At 41.7% G+C, this 22,874-nt stretch overlaps 1 protein-coding gene across 4 annotated transcripts in view; it reads right to left on the minus strand.

The window, feature by feature from the left end:
• The window catches only part of NAV3 (neuron navigator 3), a 1,137,481-nt gene that overhangs the window by 815,887 nt on the left and 298,720 nt on the right, over nucleotides 1–22,874 (minus strand). Inside the window, exon 1 of one of the 4 annotated variants that reach the window (XM_057557692.1) lies at nucleotides 17,182–17,489. The exons of the other annotated variants lie outside the window; for them this stretch is intronic. The gene's annotated coding sequence lies outside the window, so the exon portion shown is untranslated. Of the gene's footprint in view, nucleotides 1–17,181; nucleotides 17,490–22,874 lie in introns of those variants that run through there. 4 annotated transcript variants of the gene reach the window in all.

The following is a 22,874-nucleotide window of genomic DNA, read 5'->3' on the forward strand; positions in this document are numbered from 1 at the left end:
ACCCATGGCCCCTTCCTCCATCTGCAAAGGCAGCCGGGTGGCATCTCTCTGTTTCCACCACCACATCTCCTCCTCCCACCACAGCTGGGAAAGGTTCTCTGCTTTCAAGGACCCTTGTGATTACACTGGGCTCACCCAGACGATCCAGGATCATGCCCTCATCTCTAAGTCTTTAAGCCTCAATCACAAATGCAAAGTCCTCTTTGGCCATGAAAGGTGATATATTCACGGGTTCTGGGGATTGGAATGTGGACATTTTAGGAAGAGGGCATTATTCTGTCTACTACTCCTACTTACTCTGAATAGTCATAGATTTTCTTACAGAAATAGTCATATGTTTGACCAAGAGAAGCTGCTCCAGGCCACACTGGGATTGTTACATGACACACACACATACACACACACACACACTCTATTGTCTTTCTAAAATATGAAGAATTCCAAATTCTGAAATATTTCTTATCCCTAGGGTTTCAGATAAGATTGTGACCTATACCATGATGTATCTGTACTACTGGATCTCTCCCTCCTCACCAGGGCCTTTTCTGTCCACCCCTTCTAAAGAAGGAATTGCTCTTCTAATAGGTTAGATACAAAAACAATGACCAGATTTTAATTATTAGTGAGCAGGGTCACCATGCTTTAAAGAGCACAAAACCAGGGTCTAGCCCCTCTCTCCTTCTACTTCCTAGTTTTATATGGCTGTTAAGAGGGGTCCTAATTTCAACTTAGGACATGACCATTCCTTTCTCTTCTTGACTTAATTCCCAAATTACGGCTAGACCAGAGCATATGAAGACTAAAAATATATATTTGGACTCAAGCCTAGAGTACGTGCTCCAAACCACCTTCTTCCAAAGAGCCCTGCATCAAGGGTAATTGGCACCAGCTCAAGCTATTAATAAAGTGGTATTCTCATTACCATTTGGCTGCCACCGCCTGCATTTACCTTCCCTGGGGTCCCCTGCACAGGGACAGAGGTAATTGGCAGAACAGATTCAGGTATGTCTGGGACTCTAACATACTACTATTCAAACCCCACCTCAACCCTTAAAATATACAATTAGCAAGCACAAATATCAGGAAATTTACTTGAATGTTCATAAAATGCATTTCCATTCTGGCAGGGAAATATATATATATATATATATTTCCAAAGTATGATACAGACATTTGCCCTATAGGGAATACGCTGAACAGACATTCCTAGCTAGTTAGCTAAAAAGGAAAGAGCTACAGGTAATGGCATAATTTCTAATGCAACTTCCTGTGACATTACTGAGAGGTTATCTGCTGTAGGCAGAAAAGCCTTTGTGGTTACTGAAGCCACATATAGGAGACTTTCAAAAGAGCATTAGCATTCATTAACAGTGTAGAACTCAGGATAACTCTCAATTATGGTGACATAATTTAACTGGATCTTGTGTTGAGTGCAGCCTAACCATAATAAATTGTAAAGTCTAGCTATAAATAATCAGCTGAACACTCTGAAAAATAAAAAAAAAAAGTTTATAATTAAGCACATTCCAACTTTCTCTAGGGCAAGGACCTTGTCTTACTCATTTCTGTATCCCTGTTATCCTCATCACAGCAGAGAAGGCAATTAACATATATATCTATAAACTTTTTGTTAAAAATCATGTTTACTTCACGGGGTAAATTAAAGCCATGCCAAATGTGCAAAGGACATAAAACAAGCATACAAGATGAACACATTATCCAACAAAAACAAAAGCCTGCTTAGCAGAAGACATCTACAAAAACACTCCCAGACTCTATACACATCTGCCATATAGCCTTTTCACCAGCAACTAAGAGTAGCTTAATTTCCACATATTTCACAAAGAACAGAAAAACCAGACCAGACGTGTTGCTTATCCTCAATTCTAAAGGTAGTTCTTACTACACACTGTGCTCAAACATAAAAATATCAAGAAGAACTAGTGACTTCATTATCTTTCTCCTGAGGCTTGTGATGCAACTCATTTGTGATGTCCTAAAAACTAAATTCTGAATGTCTACTTATTGGTTTTCCTAAGTCCTCCCAGGTGATGCTTGTTCAAATAGCAAATGTACATGCCATGGACCAAAAAAAAAAAAAAGAAAATCAATTTCAATTCCCAGAGAGCATGATATTGGTACAGGTCAGTGAACACCATCACTGTTTTATACCAAGATAACCTTGGATCTGAAAAAATTCTCGGGGGCAAAAGAATCCTATTTGTAACCCTACCTAACAAATTAAATAGCAAAAGTACTAAAACCTTATGCTCCAAAGCTGAAGACTAACAGCTCATTTATGAAAATAATCTAATATTCACACCAATCTAAACGCTCAAAAACCTTACTTCTTAGAGTTCTCCAACTGCCTAGTACCTACTTAATATATATTAACGATTCAATCACCCTTTAAATTTTTATGGGATAATTTATGTAGATAAAATCAAACAGATCCATGAAAAAAGTGAGGTTATTGTCTTTTTTTGGTTTTCTAATCCATACCATTTTGTATGTACCAAAATTTTACTTATATAGAATCTAGTCTACCTACAATAATATCCAATTTTTAGATTCCCTTAAACTTGTAATATAACAATGAGAAAAACAGATCGATACATAAAACCCAGAACCATGCTTAAGGAGGGAAGCCTAACAATATACACCAACGACCGGAAGTGCAGACTCATGAAGAATGGCTACATTAGGTAATATTACCAGGGCCTCATTTGGAGCATATTCTATTTTGGGAACTTTTATCTTACCTAGTTCAGAAGATAACAGAAGAAAAGCTTCTATGGTAATGAAAGCCTAAATTTTAAAGGCCTGTCTGTGTGTTTGGGGGTGGGGGGAGCTCTTTGGGGGAATAACCTGAAAGTAAACTATGATACTAGCTCAAAGTTTACCCAAGCATGGCTAGAACACATCCCAGCCCTCAATCTCCAGCCCCTACTTTCTCTCAAAATTCCAAAACCGTTGAATTTTTAAACAGATACTTTGCCAAATGGAAGTGCTGAGATTAAGTTCCAGGTTTGTAACCAATGGAAGAAGAGACATTACACCTTCTGCCCTCATTTAACTATGGATAATGTCCACAAAAGATTCATTCTGAGGAGTAAAAGCTTAAAAGAAAGCTAGGATGCCAGAAATTCACTGTGGTAAATTCAGATTTAAACAGCATCCTGTCAGCTAGAATTCTATTAACTGGCACTTCTACCTACCTATAGAACAATGATAACTAGTTATTGATATTTATAATAACAACCCTGAGGCAGTTTAAGGTTTTTGTAGTGCTGCTGCATAACAAATTACTCCAAAACTTAGCAGTTTCAAACATTTAGTAACTCATGCAGTTCCTATGGGTTATGAATTCAGAAGCGGCTTAGCTAGTTGGTTCTGGTTTATCGTCTCTCAAGAGGATACAGTCAGTGTGTTAACAAGGACTGCAGTCATCTGAAGACTTCACCAGGGCTGAAGCATGTGGCTGGTAAACTGGTGCTGGCTGTCAACAGAAGGCCTCGCTTCCTTGCCACTGGACTCTCTATGGCCTGCTTGAGTGTCCTCACAACATGGCAGGTGGCTTCTCCCAGAGTGAGTCACCCAAGAGAGCAAGGCAAAAGTGACAATGTCTTTTATGACTTCACTTCACAAGTCATACACCATCACATCTGCCATATTTCTCTGATCACATAGAACCATGCTTTTAAAATGTGGGAGAATAATTTACAAGAGAATGAATAGCAAAAGGAAGGGATCATCTGGGGACCATCTTGGGAGCTGGCTTTTACGATCCTGAAATAAGCTTCCAAATGAAAGAAAGATAATGCTCAATATAGTTTTAGAACTGTTTATTATAGCCCAATTTCTTGAAAATTACTCTTTTTTTTTTTTTTGGCCACACCATGCAGCTTGTGGGATGTTAGTTCCCCAACCAGGGATTGAAGGTGGGCCTAGGCAGGGGGAGAGTGGAGTCCTAACCACTGGACTGCCAGGGAATTCAATCTTTAATATGATAATTTGGCATCAATCCTACTGGATGACATCTTTGAGACAGACATTTCATAAATGTCTGTTGAACCAAACTAATCCCAGAGTTTTAAACCCTGACATTACATTTGCTCAGTTCCAACATATTTCTCATGTATCATTTTGTGTATATTATTTTGTTGACTTGCCACTAAATGCTCAGTGTTATAATAACTCTATCACTTTAGTATCAATATTCTGAGAGTAGTATCATTATTTAAAAAGCAGATATTCTAGATCCTCAAAACCAGAGTGCATCAGAATTTCCATGGTCAGAGAATCACAGAATCAAGAAGGATCTTAAGAGGTTACCTAATTTGTTACAGTTGAATGATGGGCCCCAGGGAATCCATATACCGTCCTTTCTACTTTTTAATTTTTTTTCATTATGCAAAGTTTTGAATAAAGAGGCATACTAATCCAATACATTCATTTTGCAGATGAGGACATACCCTCAATATGTAAAGAAATTTACCTATTCAATGCAGCTCTTAATACTAGAACTCATGAAGGAAAAAAAAAGCAAGGATGAAACAACACATCTTTAAACAAGTAACATTTTCTCATCAATGAGACTTCAAGTGACTTCACAAAAAAAAAAATTATTCAGCCACCTTCTTTAGCAAAAGCTTGTAGCTTTAGGATTACATTAGGGTAATAAGAGGCAGCTGTAGCTTGTGAGTAAACAACACTAATACTAAAGCTAGAAGCTTTACATTTGTCAGTTTTTTAAGCTGATGTATTACTACTGTAGCTAATCCTCATTTCAAGTTTCAATTTTTGAATTTAAAAAATCCATGGATAGGAGGAGCTTTAAGATGGCGGAAGAGTAAGATGCGGAGGTCACCTTCCTCCCCACAAATACATCAGAAATACATCTACATGTGGAACAGCTCCTACAGAACACCTACTGAACGCTGGCAGAAGACCTCAGACCTCCCCAAAGGCAAGAAACTCCCCACGTACCTGGGTGCGGGACCGGCACCAGTGGGAGGGAGCTGTGAAGGAGGAAAGGTTTCCACACACTAGGAAGCCCCTTCACTGGTGGAGACGGTGGGGCGGTGGGGCGGTGGGGTGGTGGGGTGGTGGCGGAGGGGGGAAGTTTCAGAGCCGCGGAGGAGAGCGCGGCAACAGGGGTGCGGAGGGCAAAGCAGAGAGACTCCCGCACAGAGGAGCGGTGCCAACCAGCACTCACCAGCCCGAGAGGCTTGTCTGCTCACCCGCCGAGGCGGGCGGGGCTGGGAGCTGAGGCTCGGGCTTCAGTCAGATCCCAGGGAGAGGACTGGGGTTGGCGGCGTGAACACAGCCTGAAGGGGTTAGCGCACCACGGCTAGCCGGGAGGGAATCCAGGAAAAAGTCTGGAGTTGCCGAAGAGACAAGAAACTTTTTCTTGCCTCTTTGTTTCCTGGTGCGTGAGGAGAGGGGATTCAGAGCGCCGCTTAAAGGGGCTCCAGAGATGGGCGCGAGCCGTGGCTATCAGCGCGGACCCCAGAGACGGGCATGAAACGCTAAGGCTGCTGCTGCCGCCACCAAGAAGCCTGTGTGCAAGCACAGGTCACTGTCCACACCACCCCTCCCGGGAGCCGGTGCAGCCCGCCACTGCCAGGCTCCCGTGATCCAGAGGCAACTTCCCCGGGAGAACGCACTGCGCGCCTCAGGCTGCTGCAACGTCACGCCGGCCTCTGCCGCCGCAGGCTTGCCCCGCATTCCATACCCTTCCCTCCCCCCACCCCCCAGCCTGAGTGAGCCAGAGCCCCCGAAGCAGCTGCTCCTTTAACCCCGTCCTGTCTGAGGGAAGAACAGACGCCCTCAGGCGACCTACACACAGAGGCGGGTCCAAATCCAAAGCTGAACCCCAGGAGCTGTGCAAACAAAGAAGAGAAAGGGAAATCTCTCCCAGCAGCCTCAGGAGCAGCGGATTAAATCTCCACAATCAACTTGATGTACCCTGCGTCTGTGGAATACCTGAATAGACAACGAATCATCCCAAAATTGAGGCGGTGCACTTTGGGAGCAATGATATATATATATTTTTCCCTTTTTCTCTTTTTGTGAGTGTGTATGTGTATGCTTCTTTGTGTGATTTTGTCTGTATAGCTTTGCTTTTACCATTTGTCCTAGGGTTCTCTCTGTCCTTTTTTTTTTTTTTACTTAAAAACATTTTTTTTCTTGAAAATTATTTTTTATTTTTTATTTTAATAACTTTATTTTATTTTATTTTATCTTCTTCTTTCTTTCTTTTTTTTCTCCCTTTTACTCTGAGCTGTGTGGAGGACAGGCTTTTGGTGCTCCAGCCAGGCGTCAGGGCTGTGCCACTGAGGTGGGAGAGCCAAGTTCAGGACACTGGTCCACAAGAGGCCTCCCAGCTCCATGTAATATCAAACGGTGAAAATCTCCCAGAGATCTCCATCTCAACGCCAAGACCCAGCTTCACTCAACAACCAGCAAGCTACAGTGCAGGACACCCTATGCCAAACAACTAGCAAGACAGGAACACAACTCCATCCATTAGCAGAGAGACTGCCTAAAATCATAATAAGGTCACAGACACCCCAAAACACAGCACCAGATGTGGACCTGCCCACCAGAAAGACAAGATCCAGCCTCATCCACCAGAACACAAGCACCAGTCCCCTCCACCAGGAAGCCTACACAACCCACTGAACCAACCTTAGCCACTGGGGACAGACACCAAAAACAATGGACACTACGAACCTGCAGCCTGCGAAAAAAAGACCCCCAAACACAGTAAGTTAAACAAAATGAGAAGACAGAGAAACACACAGCAGATGAAGGAGCAAGGCAAAAACCCACCAGACCTAACAAATGAAGAGGAAATAGGCAGTCTACCTGAAAAAGAATTCAGAATAATGATACTAAACATGATCCAAAATCTTGGAAATAGAGAAAATACAAGAAACGTTTAACAAGGACCTAGAAGAACTAAAGAGCAAACAAACAGTGATGAACAACACAATAAACACACAATAAATGAAATTAAAAATTCTCTAGAAGGGACCAATAGCAGAATAACTGAGGCAGAAGAACGGATAAGTGACCTGGAAGATAAAATAGCAGAAATAATTACTGCAGAGCAGAATAAAGAAAAAAGAATGAAAAGAATTGAGGACAGTCTCAGAGACCTCTGATGCACCAACATTAGAATTATAGGGGTCCGAGAACAAGAAGAGAAAAAGAAAGGGACTGAGCAAATATCTGAAGAGATTATAGTTGAAAACTTCCCTAATATGAGAAAGGAAATAGTTAATCAAGTCCAGGAAGCACAGAGAGTCCCACACAGGATAAATCCAAGGAGAAACATGCCAAGCCACATATTAATCAAACTATCAAAAATTAAATACAAAGAACAAATATTAAAAGCAGCAAGGGAAAAACAATAAATAACACATAAGGGAATCCCCATAAGATTAACAGTTGATCAACAGCTGATCTTTCAGCAGAAACTCTGCAAGCCAGAAGGGAGTGCCAGGACATATTTAAAGTGATGAAGGAGAAAAACCTACAACGAAGATTACTCTACCCAGCAAGGGTCTCATTCAGATTTGGTGGAGAAATTAAAACCTTTACAGACAAGCAAAAGCTAAGAGAATTCAGCACCACCAAACCAGCTTTAAAACAAATGCTAAAGGAACTTCTCTAGGCAGGAAACACAAGAGAAGGAAAAAACCTACAATAACAAACCCAAAACAACTGAGAAAATGGTAATAGGAACATACATATCGATAATTACCGTCAATGTAAATGGATTAAATGCTCCAACCAAAAGACATAGACTGGCTGAATGGATACAAAAACAAGACCCATATATATGCTGTCTACAAGAGACCCACTTCAGACCTAGGGACACATACAGACTGAAAGTGAGGGGATGGAAAAAGATATTCCATGCAAATGGAAATCAAAAGAAAGCTGGAGTAGCAATTCTCATATCAGACAAAATAGACTTTAAAATAAAGACTATTACAAGAGACAAAGACGGACACTACATAATGATCAAGGGATCAATCCAAGAAGATATAAAAATTGTAAATATTTATGCACCCAACATAGGAGCACCTCAATACATAAGGCAAATACTAACAAGCCATAAAAGGGGAAATCGATAGGAACACAATCATAGTAGGGGATTTTAACACCCCACTTTCACCAATGGGCTGATCATCCAAAATGAAAATAAATAAGGAAACACAAGCTTTACATGATACATTAAACAAGATGGACTTAATTGATATTTATAGGACATTCCATCCAAAAACAACAAAATACACATTCTTCTCAACTGCTCATGGAACATTCTCCAGGATAGATCATATCTGGGGTCACAAATCGAGCCTGGGTAAATTCAAGAAAACTGAAATCGTATCAAGTATCTTTTCAAACCACAACACTATGAGACTAGATATCAATTACAGGAAAAAATCTGTAAAAAATACAAACACATGGAGGCTAAACAACACACTACTTAATAACCAAGAGATCACTGAAGAAATCAAAGTGGAAATCAAAAAATACCTAGAAACACGTGACAATGAAAACACGACGACCCAAAACCTATGGGATGCAGTGAAAGCAGTTCTAAGAAGGAAGTTTATAGCAATACAATCCTACCTTAAGAAACAAGAAACATCTCAAATAAACAACCTAACCTTACACCTAAAGCAATTAGAGAAAGAAGAACAAAAAACCCCAAAGTTAGCAGAAGGAAAGAAATCATAAAGATCAGATCAGAAATAAATGAAAAAGAAATGAAGGAAATGATAGCAAAGATCAATAAAACTAAAAGCTGGTTCTTTGACAAGATAAACAAAATTGATAAACCATTAGCCAGACTCATCAAGAAAAAAAGGGAGAACACTCAAATCAATAGAATTAGAAATGAAAAAGAAGTAACTGACACTGCAGAAATACAAAGGATCATGAGAGATTACTACAAGCAACTCTATGCCAATAAAATGGACAACCTGGAAGAAATGGACAGATTCTTAGAAATGCACAAACTGCCGAGACTGAACCAGGAAGAAATAGAAAATATGAACAGACCAAACACAAGCACTGAAATTGAAAGTGTGATTAAAAATCTTCCAACAAACAAAAGCCCAGGACCAGATGGTTTCACAGGCGAATTCTATCAAACATTTAGAGAAGAGCTAACACCTATCCTTCTCAAACTCTTACAAAATACAGCAGAGGGAGAAACACTCCCAAACTCATTCTACGAGGCCACCATCACTCTGATACCAAAACCAGACAAAGATGTCACAAAGAAAGAAAACTACAGGCCAATATCACTGATGAACAAAGATGCAAAAACCCTCAACAAAAGACTAGCAAACAGAATCCAACAGCACATTAAAAGGATCATACATTATGATCAAGTGGGGTTTATCCCAGGAATGCAAGGATTCTTCAATATACGCAAATCAATCAACGTGATACACCATATTAAAAAATTGAAGGGGAAAAACCACATGATCATCTCAATAGATGCAGAGAAAGCTTTCAACAAAATCCAACACCAATTTATGAGAAAAACCCTCCAGAAAGTAGGCATAGAGGGAACTTTCCTCAACATAATAAAGGCCATATATGACAAACCCACAGCCAACATCATTCTCAATGGTGAAAAACTGAAACCATTTCCACTAAGATCAGGAACAAGACAAGGTTGCCCACTCTCACCACTATTATTCAACATAGTTTTGGAAGTTTTAGCCACAGCAATCAGAGAAGAAATAAAAGGAATCCAAATTGGAAAAGAAGAAGTAAAGCTGTCACTGTTTGCAAATGACATGATACTATACATAGAGAATCCTAAAGATGCCACCAGAAAACTACTAGAGCTAATCAATGGATTTGGTGAAGTAGCAAGATACAAAATTAATGCACAGAAATCTCTTGCATTCCTATACAGTAATGATGAAAAATCTGAAAGAGAAATTAAGGAAACACTCCCATTTACCATTGCAACAAAATGAATAAAATACCTAGGAATAAACCTACCTAAGGAGACAAAAGACCTGTCTATAAACTATAAGATACTGATGAAAGAAATTAAAGATGATACAAACAGATGGAGAGATATACCATGTTCTTGGATTGGAAGAATCAACATTGTGAAAATGACTATACTACCCAAAGCAATCTACAGATTCAATGCAATCCCTATCAAACTACCAATGGCATTTTTCACAGAACTAGAACAAAAAATTTCACAATTTGTATGGAAACACAAAAGACCCCAAATAGCCAAAGCAATCTTGAGAAAGAAAAACGGAGCTGGAGGAATCAGGCTCCCTGACTTCAGACTATACTACAAAGCTACAGTAATCAAGACAATATGGTACTGGCACAAAAACAGAAATATAGATCAATGGAACAGGATAGAAAGCCCAGAGATAAACCCACGCACATATGGTCACCTTATCTTTGATAAAGGAGGCAAGAATATACAGTGGAGAAAAGACAGCCTCTTCAATAAGTGGTGCTGGGGAAAATGGACAGCTACATGTAAAAGAATGAAATTAGAACACTCCCTAACACCATACACAAAAATAAACTCAAAATGGATTAAAGACCTAAATGTAAGGCCAGACACCATCAAACTCTTAGAGGAAAACATAGGCAGAACACTCTATGACATAAATCACAGCAAGATCCTTTTTGACCCACCTCCTAGAGAAATGGAAATAAAAACAAAAATAAACAAATGGGACCTAATGAAACTTAAAAGCTTTTGCACAGCAAAGGAAACCATAAACAAGATGAAAAGACAACCCTCAGAATGGGAGAAAATACTTGCAAATGAAGCAACTGACAAAGGATTAATCTCCAAGATTTACAAGCAGCTCATGCAGCTCAATATCAAAAAAACAAACAACCCAATCCAAAAATCAGCAGAAGACCTAAATAGACATTTCTCCAAAAAAGATATACAGATTGCCAACAAACATATGAAAGGATGCTCAACATCACTAATCATTAGAGAAATGCAAATCAAAACTACAGTGAAGTATCACCTCACCCCAGTCAGAATGGCCATCATCAAAAAATCTACAAACAATAAATGCTGGAGAGGGTGTGGAGATAAGGGAACCCTCTTGCACTGTTGGTGGGAATGTAAATTGATACAGCCACTATGGAGAACAGTATGGAGGTTCCTTAAAAAACTAAAAATAGAACTGCCATATGACCCAGCAAGTCCACTACTGGGCATATACCCTGAGAGAACCATAATTCAAAAAGAGTCATGTACCACAATGTTCATTGCAGCACTATTTACAATAGCCAAGACATGGAAGCAACCTAAGTGTCCACCGACAGATGAATGGATAAAGAAGATGTGGCACATATATACAATAGAATATTACTCAGCCATAAAAAGGAATGAAACTGAGTTATTTGTAGTGAGGTGGATGGACCTAGAGACTGTCATACAGAGTGAAGTAAGTCAGAAAGAGAAAAGCAAATACTGTATGCTAACACATATATATGGAATCGAAAAAAAAATGGTCAGAAGAACCTAGGGGCAAGACAGGAATAAAGATGCAGACCTACTGGAGAATGGACTTGAGGATACGGGGAGGGGGAAGGGTAAGCTGGGACGAAGCGAGAGAGTGGCATGGACATATATACACTACCAAACGTGAAATAGATAGCTAGTGGGAAGCAGCCGCATAGCACAGGGAGATCAGCTCGGTGCTTTGTGACCACCTAGAGGGGTGGGATAGGGTGGGTGGGAGGGAGGGAGATGCAAAAGGGAAGAGATATGGGGATATATGTATACGTATAACTGATTCACTTTGTTATAAAGCAGAAACTATCACACCACTGTAAAGCAATTATACTCCAATAAAGATGTTAAAAAAAAAAAAAGTCAGCAAAACTGGGAATAAAATAAGTATAACTTAAAAAAAAAAATCTATGGATAGTGTTGATACTGCATATAGACTAAGCTTTTCTGGAAACAAGAAGAATGGATCCCCTCCAAGTCAATGTATTCTTGTCTCCCAGGCATCTGGTCATTACTTTCAGCTCGAGACCGTAGGGAAAAGCTAAGGTGGGAGGGTGGGAGGGCACAACACTTATGTGGACAAATATTATGATGTACGTTCAGACTTGGAAGGAAAAATCTAAACAGAAATATAACTGGATTTCTGATACTGCTTCTGTTGAAATGGAACAGTAATAATAATAGTAGTGAATATGCAATGAATATTTTCTACATGTCAGGAGGAGTTCTAAACATTAATATTCTCTTCCATTTAGTCTTTACAAAAGTCCTTCTCAACAACTTTTCTGGATGAGGAAACTAAGACTCAGATCAAGAAAATTACCAAAAATAACCTACATGGTAACTACCAGAGCTGGGATTCAAACTCAAGCAGTCTACTCTAGAAGCTGAATCTTTAAGTGTTGTGCAATACTGCCTAAAAATGGATCAATACCATCAGGCAGCCATGGTGTCGGATACCATCTTAATAAGGTAGCATAAGATGGAGTTCAATAACATAAATGTTTCATTTGAATGGAAAAAAACTCCTAAGGGTATTACTTTGTGGTCATATTTGTAATTGCAACATAAGCATGTAAAAGGAACAATTTCTTCCTCAATGCTATGCCTACAAACCTACCAAAAGCCACCAAGTAAGGCCTGGAGACTTAGATGATGTTCCCCAGTAGAAAACACTGAAAGCTCGACATGAGTTATACATATAAATGGACTGCATATAAATATCTACAAAACAAGATGAAAGAAATACAAAGTTTTCAAATCTTCTTGAGTATACCTGAACTGCTCTAGATCACTTCTTGTCAAAAATGCTGACTTTCCAATCTGCTCGCTAGAAACCGCTGGCCCTATGTCACCGGTAGTGTTTCCAGACCTTTAAATCTCTGTCTAGGTCCCCATTATCTCAAGTACTTACCCAAACAAGCACAACCAGCAATCGTCCCAACCGCGACGTTTTGTATGAAAATGCTGCATAGATTAACAAAAAGGAGCATTGTACAAACACTGTATAATCTAATAACATGAACAAGCAGCTTCTAAATCCTTACAGGGACCAAGCTAATTCTAAAACCAACTTTACAATGTTTAAAGAAAATAAGATAATAGTAAACAGATAATTCTGAAGACCTGGAGCTTTAGAAAAAAAAAAAGGGACCACTGAGTTACATAACCAACTTGAGTGATGCATTGAATTCAAAACCTGTGCTACTGCAGTGCTTGTCCTGAGACTTCATCTGGGACAGAGGAGGAGGATGACCTGTGGAAACGTCACCATCAAAGGCTCATAACAGGTATTACTGTTGACAGTCAGACTTGGGAGGAAAAATGAAGTCTGAGCAGAAAGATAGCTCTGGGGATTTTTCCTATCCTGAGGTCCACTTAACCTAACAGAAAATTACTTTTCGTTACAAAATGGGGGAGGGGGAAGAGGAGATCTTAAATGGTTAAAAAAAAAAAAAAGGAAATTTATTCCTCACTTGCATTCATGTCAGTAAAAGGGTGATCCCTGCTGGGGTTATTCAGTTCTGCATATTACGTTACATGATTAGTCATTAAGCATCGACTACCTATATCCACAGAATAGAGAGTAATATATTTGGCTTTTCCTGAATGGAAGGAAATATTCAGCATCATTACCCATACGTCAATGGTATAAGGAAAGATTTCCTTTCTCTATTCGGAAGTCTTGTCTGTTGCCTCTGAGTGTGTGTGTGTGTGTGTTTTAGTATCCACCATTGCTACACATGTACACCTGTGTTTATATATGATTATGTCATATTCACATATATTTGAGAATTCAAAGACAGGAAAAAGATTACTATGCCCATTTTTCTTCTGGAGAAAACAAAGCCAAGTGACATCTGTGAACAAGGAGGCCAGCGCAAGAATCACTCTGTGACGCAGTCAGAAGGAAGAATATAACCTTGACCTCTTGAGTCCTATTTCCAAACACACCTCCCTGACTGCCAACATTTTAAAGTTGACACAGCCTCTCATGTTTGATTTGGTGATTTTCTCACCCTAATTATCCTAGCTACACACAAAGTCAGTTGCACATACACACTTCTTTATAAATTCTTTTCAATTAAAAAAAGTAACCTGTGTTTTCTGAAAATTTTATAACATTCAAGTGAAAGAGGAGCTAAGGTGAATCGCAAAGCTGGGAATCATTGTTCTGACTAAAGTCAAAAAGTTAACACCAGTCCATACAAAGAAGGCAGCACGCTTTTCCTATCAGGGATCGTTATCCCTGAATGATCACAAAGTGTGGATCTGGGTCCACACTTCAGCTTGCACCCAGGACAACCATTTCCTGTTGCCATGGGTTACAAGGATGAGTCACTTGGAGCCCTCCAGACAACTTGCGAGACATCTTATCTTATACCAATGTCAGAATTAACAAAATATATTCTTGGTAATTAGCAGTGCTCAGCAATACAGTCTATTAAAATATCAGATCAAAAACAGCTGTTAATCCCTCTGCATGACAATGGGGACTTGAGGTAAGTAAACTTGAGGGATTTTTTTCCTATTATAAAGCAGATAGGTTGGGAATGATAAGCTTTCATTAAATGATCCATATATAGATGCAATCACAAGGAGGAGAAAACAGTTTCAGGATCAATGTACTATAAATAAGAGAGTAATTTGTGTCTTGTCACTAATATACCTTTTAACCTCAAATCACACAAGGCTTAATCAGAACAGGCTTTACGTTAAATCCTTCACATACACACATGAAAAGGAGCATTCACACCAAAAACATTAAATGTCCAGGAGGGAATGACCTCTCTTAAACCAAGAACAAGAAAAAATGAACATTTTATTGCATCTACAATTAATTATACATTCAAGCTCCATGCAGCCTGCCAGGAGTATCTTGTAAATGTGTCAGGAGCAACCCACCCAACCAAGGAACACCAAAAAATCAGAAGTCAGGTGCAAACAATAATGTGGGACCATTACTACTATCACCGTTCACTAGAAGAAGAAAACGTTGTAGGAAAAACATGCTTTTTGGATATCACTGGCAAGGGGATTTAAGTCTTTTATAAATATTCATTTGAAATGCATAAATATGACCTCGGGTCCAAAAAGTATTAGGTATAGAATTAAGAAGAGGAAAATACACTTAAAACCTACAGCTCCTTAATTGGCTAAAAACAAAGACAGTGTGGGGTGACATGGCAATATTTATCTTTTCTTGGTTTGGGCATAGGTTCCATTATATCAATAGGTTCTCTTCTTCCTGACCCATTCTCTGCTCCAAGATCCTTTATCCTACATTAAAAGTTGAATTTAAAAACAAATGTGCAGACAAAGGAAAGGAGGCAATGGGAGCTCTCTAAAACTGAGACCTTTTTCTATATGAACTATGAACACCACTGAAACAGAGTGGAGGAAAATCATCGATTAGTATTGTTTTCACCCATGAATTACTCTGACCTCAGGAAAACTTGAGAGCATAACAACTAGATCTTTTAAGAAACAAAAGAAATCCATATAAATCCTGTTTCTGGTTAAATAGAAGGCATCCCTTTTTCACCTTTGTTTTCACATGATTCAGACAGCTTAAGTTTCAAAGAAAAATAAAACCATAGTGAAAAGCACCTCAACATAAATAAGGCTGAATCGGTTCTATACTATAGGGGCTCTGTTTTCAAATAAGTTTTAACTTATACCTACCTAGTATGCTGATACACATGCTAAGAACCAAAAGCAAAAGTCTCATTTTATTGTATTTTCATGTCTTCAGTACTGAAGTCTGAATCTAGTTATGTATTTTACACTAGAGTTGCTATGTCTTTTCTATTCTTTGGCAGGTCTCAATTGTCCTGGCCCCCCACTTGGTTCTTTTAGGCAGCCTCGACTTTGGGAAGCAAGCCTCTGAACCTTAATTATGATCTATCTACTCATTCCAGTGACTAAGAAGTGCAAAACTGAGTGAGGTTTAAAGAGATAATTAAGGGAATAGAAGTTGCATGTTCCTCATCAACTGGGAGAAAAAAAACACACACACCTGTCTCCCAATTCCCCTAAAATTAAATATCTAAGAGGGGAAAGAGTTTATCAATAATTTAAAAGGGAAGTTTCTCTAGACTAAAACTAGATTTTTAAAAAGATAGGTTTCTTTATACCCATGGCTTATGTGGATTTAAAACACATGCAGCCCTTACAATACATGTCATACTGGGAGCACGGAAGCAAGCTGCAGAACTCTGATACTGACATAGACGCCCAGCTTAGAATGCAGTTCTGCAGAATCAAGGGAGATCAATAGATTCAGGAAACAAATATGTTGATGGATGAGGACGAGGCTGAAAACGACCAGGTTGAGGTGGCCACGCTGCAGGTTTCACTGCTCTTCCCATGCTGTCAGAACCAAAGGTTACAAACGATTCCCCTTTATTTTAAGAGGGAAAGGAGAAAAGGAAACGAGGGGAGGAAAAAAGAGGCAAGGAAGGGAACAGAATGGAGCCAGTCATGAGCAAAGGAAGAAAGAAAGGAGAAAGAGAAAGAGAGAAACCCAGAGAGGGGCGGGGGAGTAGGAAGAGAAGCTATGATGTATGGACGCTCGCCAGCCACCCAGCCGAGCGCTCCATCACCCCCAAGCCTGCGCCCCTCGCTCGCTCGTCTGGAAACGTGGGGGTCCCCGGTTCCGCCGCCCTGGTGCTGACAGCCCTCCCCGCGACCCAGGCCGGCGCACCCAGCGCCGAGATGCCCAAAGTAGCCCACCAGAGCCCAGCCACCCGAGCCCGCCACTCCCTGGACCGCGCTCGCCACCCACCCCCGCCCTGACTTCTCCCCGCGCCCCCATCACTAGTCTCAGGGAAAAAGCCGACGAGAGCGCAGAGATGGGAAAATCAAAAAGAGGAGGGGAGGGGGGCAACCAAAAGAATTATATATAAATAAAATTTAAGAAAAAATTATATATATATAATTTTCTTAAATAATGTGTTCATGGGTCCTGAGGGAACAGCAGGGGAGGAGACCCGTGGCAGGCACCTGGGAAGGAACACGCTGTTGCAAATACCCCGGGCTGCGTTGGGCTGGGCGATTTTCCACAAAAGGAAGTTTGGAAGAAGCGCAGCGGTTTGCCTTTGCAAAGAACGAAATCCCAGCGTTACCTGACTGAGGACAAGCCGGCGGGCCGCGGAAATCCTCAGGTTTGCGATACTGAGCCACTTGATCAGGTTACTATGGAAATCGTTTTAAGGAGAAGAAAAAAAAAAAAAAAAAAGCCACCAGCCAGGCACATCCTCGTCACCCCCGAAGGAAACTGCCGGGGCCGCTGAACGCGGGCGCGGGACCGGGCGCGGCGCCTCTCCCGGCCCGGCTAGCTCTTTCTTCCCTCCTCGGCCGGGCCGCGCCTCCCCGCCCCGCGCCGCCGCCGCCGCCGCCGCCGCCGCCGCCGAGCAGCCCGCGGGCCGAGCGAGCCCTCCGCGGCGCGCAGCCGGGAGCGAGAGCGCGAGCGAGCTCGCAGCCGCCTGCCAGCCTCGGCGGCGGGCGGCGGGCGGCGCTGTTTCCCAGCAGCGCAGCTGGAATTTAAAGAGACAGGCGCGTCGCGGGGTCAGGGCCTCGGCCCGCGAGAGGAGCACGTCGGACGCCCACCGTCTCCGCCCCGGCGAGTGGCCAGAGCCGGCCCTGCGAGAAAAGTTTCCTACGGGGATAGCGGGAGGAGCGCTTGAAACCAGCCTCGGCCTCCTCTCCCGAATGCAGAACACAGGCTGCAAGGGGAGTACGAGGGATTTTTCTTTTTTTTTCCCTCCCTTGGAGACTAGGGGGGAAATGATTTGTATGCTCAACAAGTCATGCACCTATTTTCAGCCGCGCTCGTTTCCGTCCTTGTGCACCGACTTTTTTCATTGAAAGCACAGGGAGACAAATGGGGGTTCACTCCTGGTTTTATGCCAGACTCCAAGCAGAGACGCATGGGTTTGGAGGGAAGGTGGTGGCGGGAAGATACAGCTGTCAAATATCTTGGAAAATCTTTTTTTATTTCCTCTTCCTCTCTCAGCCAGCGAAGCACCTCCTTTTCCCTTCCCTCCCAGCCCTGGAGAACAGGCTTGAAGGTACACTCCAACCTCTGGTCCAGCATCATCCGACAAATTACCTTCCCGCCGTCACCTTTTCTCTACAGCGTTGAATGCAAGCCTGCTTCTGTTGCCGAGAATAAGCAAGAATCTAGCAGAAAGAAGCATGTAGTCTGGCTGGCCCTTTTCAATCCCTAGAGGAAAGCCAGTTTTTCAGTGGGCAGTTATCTCACTGCTATTGCAAATAAGGCTCAGATTTGTGCTGTTCCCAACATAGAGCCCAGAAAGAATGTGTTTATAAATTTACATGGTTTAATACCACCACGGATGTATTTAGAGTACCAGAGAAATTATCCAATCAATTTATTTTGCTATTCTAACCATCACCTGCATTATATACTAAACAGCCATCGTGGTACCAGTTCAGCCCAGATTTTCCCCAGGGAGTAAAGAATAAGGAGACTCTCCCTGTGGTCTTGTCCAAATCAATCAAACTGACTCCACAGAGGCACTCTTCCAAAGAGTAGCAAATGCTCCATAAATGGGGATGGCACTCTATTGGGTTGGTAGAATGTATTCTCAGAAGGAATGAATCTACTACGTCTAGATTATCAACACCTTGTGGGCAGGAACCATGTATATTTCTCTATATTTTTATGAGCCCAGCACAAAGCAAGGATGCTACATTCTAACTCAAGTGTCTTAAATTTCTTCCCTGTCTCTCCTTACGGACTTACCTCCTGTTCCACGCATCCATCTTGCTCGCCTTTTACCCTTCTTTCCGGGTAAGCCTTCAAAAAATAATAGTCTTACCTAAATCCTCCCATAGTTCCCCCATTTCCTTCAGGAAAACAGACAAGTTTCTTATCATGGTATAGGACAGGGTTTATCATGCATCAGAATCACCTGGAGAGCTTATTAAAGATTTCTAGGCCCTGTATTCCTGTTCAACTTTTCCCCTTTAATGGGTCTAGGCTGGGGCAGAAGAATTTGTAGTCCTAACAAGACCCCAGCTGATGCTGATGTTGTGGATCTGGGACCCACCCTTTGAGAACCATCTTTGATGAGGTAGCCCCCCGCCGACTCCTCCTGTTTCATCATCCCTCACACCTGCCCCACAGTTGCCAAGCCAGTTATCTTACTGATGCCATGCATTCTCAGACAGCACCCACTCACCCCCACCTGTGCACATGCTGGTCTCTGCCAGGAATCCCCTCCCCCACTTCCCACGTCCTCCCCCACCACATCTGGTCACTTTTGCTCAACCGCCAAAACTAAACTCCTTCAGGAGGCCTCCCCAGACACTCCCAGGTCCCACATCTGAGTTTAGCACCACACCCTGTGCTGCCGCTGTACCCACTTTTCACACCTAAGGTATAATAATTGTTATGTTTACCTGTCTGCTTCCTCGCTAGACTGGGTGTGCTAGGGGCAGGGGCTGTAGCTTATTTATCCACGCATCCCCCAGTGCCTAGCACCTTGGCCGAGATATTGCAGCTCAATAAATGTGGAGGAGGGTGAGGAGAGACAGGGAGAAGAAGAGGGACATTTCTGGTTGCTGATGATTGTGATGATAATCAAAGACAAAGGACAGAGTGGCATAAGGGAAGTTGTAATAATATTAGAAAGGACAGAGGGAAAACAAGGAATTAATATTTCTGAACTTCTAGCATGTATCAGATACTGGGTTAAATGCTTTGCATGTCTGCTATAAACAGTGTTTGTGTCTCCCCTAAATTCATATGTTGAAACCTAATCCCCAGTGTGATGGTATGTGAAGGTGGGACCTTTGGGGAGGGGATTAGGACATGAGGGTAGAGCCCTCTTAAGTGGAATTTAGTGCCCTTGTAAAAGAGATTCCAGAGAGTTCCCTCACTCCTTCCTCCACATGAAGACACAGTGAGAAGATGGTCATCTACTAGGAAGCTTGTCCTCGCCAGACACCGAATCTGCTGGCTTCTTGATCTTGAACTTGCCAGCCTCCAGAACTGTGAGAAATAAACACAGTTTGTCATTTAAGCCACCTAGTCTTGGGTATTCTTGTTAGAGCAGCCGAAAAGTTTAAGACAATGTTACCTCATCTCTTCCTCAAAGCAACCCTGCAAGATCAGTATTACCTGAAATCTAAGGCGAGGAAAAGTTAAGTAGCTTGCTCAATATCACACAGCTGTTTGGTAGCTGTTGTGAGTGAAGCGAGGAAGGTTATGCTTTACTGCAAGCGCCACAGAGCCAGGTTTCCACAGGTATAAATGTGTTTAATGTATATCTTATTAATGTTCATGAGTTTTTGTTACTTTGATGAATATCACTTGACCTCTCACTTCCCTTCCTGCCTCACAGGCTAGGGCAGGGACCTCGAAGGCTTTATTGATGCTTCCCTGCCTCAACAGTCCAGTGAGGACTTCTCTGGCTGCTGAGTGTCATTTCTGTGTGGTCTTGCTCAACCTACATATGGTATCCTTAATGTTATATAAATTTGTAACCGACCGACTAAACCAGACAGGTAAACATCCATTACAGTGACAGGGCCAGAGTTCTTAACTTGTCTATCTTTCCACTATACTACATTTTACTATAATGGAGGTAAACATTAACTGGCAAGAAAATATGTGAATAAATTAAAAGTATGGTAGATAAAATTATTTGTGCTCCCTTTTGGATATTTGTCAAACATATACATATGTACATACATACACACACACACATACACACATAGAACGGAAGTGAGTTTGTATGAAAGTAGATTTTACAGACATTAGGGATAAGGCTTCAATCAAAAATTCAGCTAATTTGTTATAAATAAACCAACTCTCATAGCTCATAAAATCAGTTCAGTATAAACTTGGCAACCATACAAAGACATAGAATAAATTAGTATCAGGGCTTCCCTGGTGGCGCAGTGGTTGAGAGTCTGCCTGCCAATGCAAGGCACACGGGTTCGAGCCCTGGTCTGGGAAGATCCCACATGCCACGGAGCAACTGGGCCCGTGAGCCACGATTGCTGAGCCTGCGCGTCTGGAGCCTGTGCTCCACAACAAGAGAGGCCGTGACGGTGAGAGGCCTGCGCACCGCGATGAAGAGTGGCCCCTGCTTGCCACAACTAGAGAAAGCCCTCGCACAGAAACGAAGACCCAACACAGACAAAAATAAATTAATTAATTAATTTAAAAAAATTAGTATCAAATATTTCTCTATAGGAATGTTCATTTTCCTTGAATGTGTGTCTTTTACATAGGATTGTGCTAACATCATGACATTCTTACAGCCAGAAGGTATCTTTAGGGCAGTGGTTCTTTCTTTAGCTGCACAGTAGAAACACTTGGGGGAGCATTCAAATACCTGAATGCCCAGGTTGCACCTCAGAGCAATTGTGTCAGAACCTCTAGGATTGGCATCCAGGCATCAGGGTTTTTAAAGCCTGCCAGGTGATTCTGATGGACAAGCAGGATTGAGAACCACTTCTTCTGAGATGATCTGCAGTGGAATTCAAACCCGGCTCTTCCTTAGAATCACCTGGGAAATGTTAAAGGCTACCATGCCCAGGCCCACCTATAGAGATTCTGATTTGGTTTAGGTGGGGCCCAGTCCTTTCCACACCTAAAAGCAACCCCAGGAGATTCTAATGTTGAGCCAGGTTTGAGAATTATGGTCTTAGACCAATAGTTCTCAGAGCAGGGTCCTCAGAACAGCGCCATGAGCATCACCTGGGAACTTGTTAGAAATACAGACTCTCGGGCTTCCCTGGTGGCACAGTGGTTAAGAATCCGCCTGCCAAGGCAGGGGAAATGGGTTCGAGCCCTGGTCCGGGAAGATCCCACATGCCGCGGAGCAACTAAGCCCGTGTTCCACAACTACTGAGTCTGTGCTCTAGAGCCTGCGAGCCACAACTACTGAGCCCGCGTGCCACAACTACTGAAGCCCACACGCCTAGAGCCCGTGCTCCACAGCAAGAGAAGCCACCGCAATGAGAAGCCCGAGCACCACAACAAAGAGTAGCCCCTGCTCCCTGAAACTAGAGAAAACCCGCTCGCAGCAATGAAGACTCAAAGCAGCCAAAAATAAATAAATAAAATAAAATAAATTTATTAAAAAAAAAAAAAAGAAATACAGACTCTCATTCCCATCCCAGATCTAGTGAATCAGAAATGCTCGTGGTGGGGTCCAAAACTCTGTATTTCCACAAGTCCTCCTGATTATTCTGATATGCCTTAAGCTTGGGAGCCACTGCCTTACAACATGGTATTAACGGCATCATTCTCCTTTGGAATTAAGAACTCAGCGTTATCTTCAGCAAACATCTACTGAATCCCTACCACGGTGGTTCTAACAAGTTTCCAGGTCACAGTGATGCTGCAGGATCAGGGACCACAGTTTGAGAACCACTGTCCTATTATGTGCCAGGCCCTGTAATAATTAAGTATTAATAATCTTGAAATTTGTTTTCAAAAGGAACCTATCCCAAAATAAAACCAATGTGTTGTAGCTCCATCGAGCTTATTAAAAGAAAAGTCTTGTACCTTATTCCCTAAGTAAAAAAGTACAGGATTGTGTAATATATATATATATTTTTTACCTACTTTGACTTACCAGGTCAGAAAAACCTTTTGCATTCACAGCCCTAAAAGCTATGGGCACCATAGTTATGGATGTGATTGTAAAAAGTTCCTTTACTCTACTAGACTGCAGAAAAACCCCAGGGGAAAAAAAGAAAAGAAAAAAAAAAAAGATAATCCCTCTCCCCTCAAACCAAAGCATGAGATCCAGGGCATAAGATAGCTGCTGATGAA

Source organism: Balaenoptera acutorostrata, chromosome 11, assembly GCF_949987535.1.
Source record: "Balaenoptera acutorostrata chromosome 11, mBalAcu1.1, whole genome shotgun sequence".
NCBI classification, from domain to species: Eukaryota; Metazoa; Chordata; class Mammalia; order Artiodactyla; family Balaenopteridae; genus Balaenoptera; species Balaenoptera acutorostrata.